This window comes from Zonotrichia albicollis, chromosome 7 (assembly GCF_047830755.1).
Source record: "Zonotrichia albicollis isolate bZonAlb1 chromosome 7, bZonAlb1.hap1, whole genome shotgun sequence".
NCBI lineage: Eukaryota > Metazoa > Chordata > Aves > Passeriformes > Passerellidae > Zonotrichia > Zonotrichia albicollis.
The window spans coordinates 50893229-50897927 of NC_133825.1; the positions used below are offsets into that span (position 1 = coordinate 50893229).

The 4699-nt window shown below is 42.8% G+C and overlaps 1 long non-coding RNA gene across 1 annotated transcript; it reads left to right on the plus strand.

Moving 5' to 3' along the window:
* The first annotated feature begins 600 nt into the window (after positions 1 to 600).
* Positions 601 to 4330, plus strand: LOC141729740 (uncharacterized). Its single transcript, XR_012581190.1, has 4 exons — positions 601 to 1223; positions 2806 to 2870; positions 3489 to 3552; positions 4254 to 4330. It is a non-coding gene; the product is annotated as an uncharacterized LOC141729740 (long non-coding RNA).
* The last annotated feature ends 369 nt before the right edge of the window (positions 4331 to 4699 follow it).

Below are 4699 nucleotides of genomic sequence, written 5' to 3' on the forward strand. Positions count from 1 at the left end.
ACAAATTGAGATTGATAAAGATAAATGTATAAGTAAGCAATATACATTAATGTACATTATAAATGCAAATAGGAATATAAAAATCAGACATAAGGATAAAACCTATTTAAATATTGTTTGAAAGAAAGGGTTGGGGTTTTTTTTATTCTTACTGGGTTAGAGGCAGGGTTTTTATTTTAAATGATATGAATGTAGATATTATTGGTATATATTTCTCAATATTGAGATATACAATCAAGATATAAATATATATATAAACACAAAATATAAGTAAATAGAGATAATAGGAAGAGATGTAATGGAGAATACAAATAACAGCATACGTAAGTATACATTTTAAATGTAAATGTGAATATGGACCTGAAAAACAGAATTTTAAAAAATATTGAAATACAGTTGAGAAGAAAGGGTTTTCTTTTTGGCTTTAACGTGGGTGGAGGCAGGGGTTTTATTTTAAATAATGGAAGTGCTACAGAAGTAAAAATCCTCACACAGAAAGATATAATAAATATATAAAGATCTGAATAAAAATACGAAAAAAAAATAGAAGTAATAGGAAGAGTTGTAACAGAGAATATAAATTTATAAATAAATGGGAAAATAGAAATGCAAAATCGAACACACATCAGTATAGAATTTAAATATAAATGTGGATCTAAATTTGAAAAATATTATTAAAAAAAAAAAATGAAATACAGTTGAAATGAAAGGGGTTTGTATTTGGCATGTATGGGTGGACGCAGGGGTTTTATTTTGAATCCTGCAAGTGTTAGAGAAGTAAAAATCCTAAGAGAAATGTATACTTCCAATGTAAAAATAGGTATATTTCGAGCGGGGCCGAATTGTTCGGAAGAGGCGAAGAGCCGAGTGTTGCCGAAAAGAGGCGACTGGAGCCGAAGAGCCGAGTGTGGCCGAACAGAGCCGACTTGAGCCGAAGAGCCGAGTGTAGCCGAAAACAGCCGAGTTTACACCAAGAGCCGAGGATAGCCGACTGGAATCGATAGCCGAGGGTAGCCGACACTGGCCGCATTTAGACAATGCGCCGAATGTGACCGAGTTTCGTCCAACCGTGCCGAGTTCGGCCGTAGAGCCGAACTGAAACGAGTTTAGACCAAGAGCCGAACCAAGCCGAATTGAGCCGAGTTTCTTGAAACAGAACCGAAGGACGCCGCAGCGCTCTCCCTGCAGGTCTCCGGGGCACACGGCAGGGGGCGCTGTATAAAGTAAGTATAAAATATCAACTATCTATAAGAAGAAATAAAAGCTCTATGTCATGTGCAGCAGTAGAAAATTTCAGGCTCCCAGGGAATAAATAGTTTTCTTTACATCATTTTCGTTTTGCAGGTTTTTTTTACTCCCAGGTAGCCTGAAAGTTTCTACTGCTGCTTTTTTATTCTTAAGCTAGAAAGGAAAACCAAGATCAGAAACAGAAGAAAAGGAAAGGAAAAGGAAAGGGAAGGAAAGGAAAGGAATCAGGAGCACCAGAGGGAAGGGAAGGGGTGAAAAGCAGAGTGAAAAAAGAAAAAAGAGTTGGAGCGAAAAAGAGAGGGCATTCGGGAGGAGCGTTGCTGCCTCAGGTCCTTCCCCGCCCAGGGGCGAAGGACCCGTTTGATGCCCGGGAGGGACTGCAGCTCCCGGTGGCGGAGGACGGAGCAGTGGCTGTCAGCCCGAGACTACAACTCCCGGCAGGCCCTGCTGCCGGCGAGGCGTGTGACGCAACGGCTGGCGCGGCACCGGAGTGGCTGGCGTGCCAGGCGGCCGCGCGGGGCTGTGCGCGGGCAGCTCCCGGCGCCGCGGCGGCGACGCCGGAGGGGCGAAACCTCCGTCTGGCCGCCCGCACGGAGCTGAGCAGCGCGGAAGGGGCGTCGGCCCGGTTCTTCGGCCTTACTGAGCGGTAGCGATGGCGGAGGGCGAGGCGGTGCTTTGCTGCCGCGGGCCGGGAGCTGCAGGAGCCGCCCCGGGCGAGCGGCGCCGGGCGCTCCCGCGGTCCCGGTGGGGCGGCTGCCCTCAGGCTGGCGGAGGCGCAGCAGCCCCCGAGCTGCAGCCGTCTCCCTCGGGCTGTTGCCGGTGCTGCGGGCGGAGGCGGCTCCGCCGCGTGTTGGGCGTTGCGAGCAGAGAGCGCTGCCATATCGCCGGAATGACTGGGCTGCTGCCTGCGCTAGTGCTCGAGGCTCTTTCTGCCATGCAAACGGATGGAGCGGCGCTGAGCGGTAAAGCCAGAGATGGCCGGGAAAATGCCCAGCGCAGGGAGCAGGCGGGCTGTATCCTTCCGATGGCACAGGTGCGATCTGCAAACTCATCCCCTTCTGCCCCTGCCCTCCCCAGCCCCAGGGAAAGTGCTTTCCAGCATTGTCGGGCTTCTGAAAGACAAAACTTGTGATTTGACACTAGCATCCAGAAAAGCTTTCTGTCTAGATTAGCAAATGCCTAAATTGTTCTTGGTTACATCCCATGACCGGTTTTAGGCAGTGACTTTATAGTGCTTTTAGGATTTTCTTGTACAAAGGTGAGAAAATAGGCAGGTCTGATAGCGGTTTCACTTTTTTTCTACTTCACGTTCCATGAGATTCTTTTATCCAAGCACTTGTTTTAAAATTGTACTGTAGGCGTTTATGGTTCACTTTTTTTTTCTTTGCAGCACCTGTGACTTTTTTTTTTCCCTAAATCGGGAGTAAATATAGCTGAGTAAAATGACCTTGGTTTTCTTCTTTCTTTTTCAACTGAGTTGTTTTTATTAAAAATCCTATTTGCCTATAGAAAAAGTGGGTATGTCCTGTAATATATCCTAGCTTTTCTTGTTTGCAGGGTACTCAGAAAATATGTCTCCCTTAGAGTCCCACAGAAACGTTCTCAGTGCGATCTCTGTCAAGGTATGCATTTACAAATAAGTGATCCCTTTAGATATTTGACTGTGTACCTTTTCCTGTAATTCAGAGCTTGCGTTCCGTGGCTTTTATGATAAACCTATAAAACATGTAAAAATGGTTTTGCACGTCTTAATTGTTGCAGGCAGCACTAAGTGGATTTAGAGCCTGTTCTTGACCAGACAAAGGGAAAAAGTGTGACTTTGATGCTGAACTTGTCATTTTTCATTGGACTTGTCTTTAATTATTCAGGAATAGAGAGAACTAGAAAAAGAGAGAAATAGAATTGGTTATTGAGCACTCCTCAAATGCTCACCGTGATTCAGTGCAGAGCCGAAGTGAAGGGTGATGGAACAGAGCTCTGTGCTTTAGAAGGAAATAAATTTAAACCTGACCTCCACACAGTGTCTCACTAACTTCTGTTGTTTCAAAATACCAAATACGTTTAGGAAGTGTTGGAAGTTAGTATTTTGGGAAAGAAATGGCAGTTCCACAGAACATTGCATTTAACAGAGGCTCTCGGAACGATTCACGTTGTAACTGCTGTCACTGCAATCGGTTGGTGGTTCAGCCTTGAAATGTGCACTTGCCCTTCTATAAAGCACTGTTTTGTTTGCCTTTCAGTGCTATGAGTCTTGATAAATTGGAGAAGAGCCCAAGAGAAGTTTTTCATCCCTTGATATAAAAGGTAGGAAGTGACTTTTTTTGGTTTGGTCCTTTTACTTTATTATTTTCTGGAAATAAAAGTAATTAAGTATAGGTACGACTGGTTTGTTTCTTCCAGTAGCAGGTGATAATAATAGTAGTAGTAATAGTAAAAATAATAATAGAAATAATAATAATAATAGTAACGTAATACTACTGAAACTGTCTTTATCCATTGAACTGGCCATTTCAAATCAAAACTTGTAAACACAAATCAAACCATCATCCTTGTAGAATCTTTCACGGCAGTGGGCTAAAGATCCTGGTTTTGTTGACAGGATTTATCGGTTCTGGAAGAACAAGAGGGAAGTACAAGCCTAACTACTTCTAGCTCACAGACCCGCCCAGTGAATACAGCTTTGTATTTTGATGGGCTTGAGATGACTTTGAAATCGATTCCTCATTACAGTAAAAAAAAAAAAAAAGTTTTTTTGAACGTGACAGCAGAAATAACTTTCAGTACCAACTTAATAATAATAGATCACCAATTTAAGTTAAAAATTCATGCTATACTATCAGAATTTAAAGGTAAAATATTATGTATGAGGTGATGGTATAAAGTGTATGTTCTAATGTGTAGGATGTATGCAAAGATAGATACATACCTGAAAGTCCTTAGAGGAAACAAATTTTTATGTCTGCTGTTTGACTGTTTATCATGCAATATTTGGTTTTATTTCCCAGGGATCGGTGAATTTTAACTTTGGAGTCCTCTGTGCTAAGGATGCTCGGCTTACAGATGATGAAATGTTCAGTAATGGTGAGTTTTTCACCTTCTCTTTAATTGCTATGTTGATCTGAATAAGAAAAAAACAAAAGCAAGAGAAAAAAAAAGGATGGTTTATTATTTTTTTACGCTGTTATGTTTGTTTCCTCAGTATTTGCTGCAGCTCTGCTTACCCAAACTTTGGGTTCCTTCTGTCCCACTGGGAGTCGCCGGATTTGGTTGCATCTGGTGAAATTCACCCTGAGACCTTGGAGAACCAGCTCAAACTACGTGAGAGCCATTTGCAGTTCTCTCCAGACACCTGGAGAATGGGTGATGCTTCTGAGGATCTGGCAAGTGTACTTCTATCAAAACTCAGTCTGTGAAATTTCTGGGGAAAACCCTTCTGTGTACCGAAGGGTTC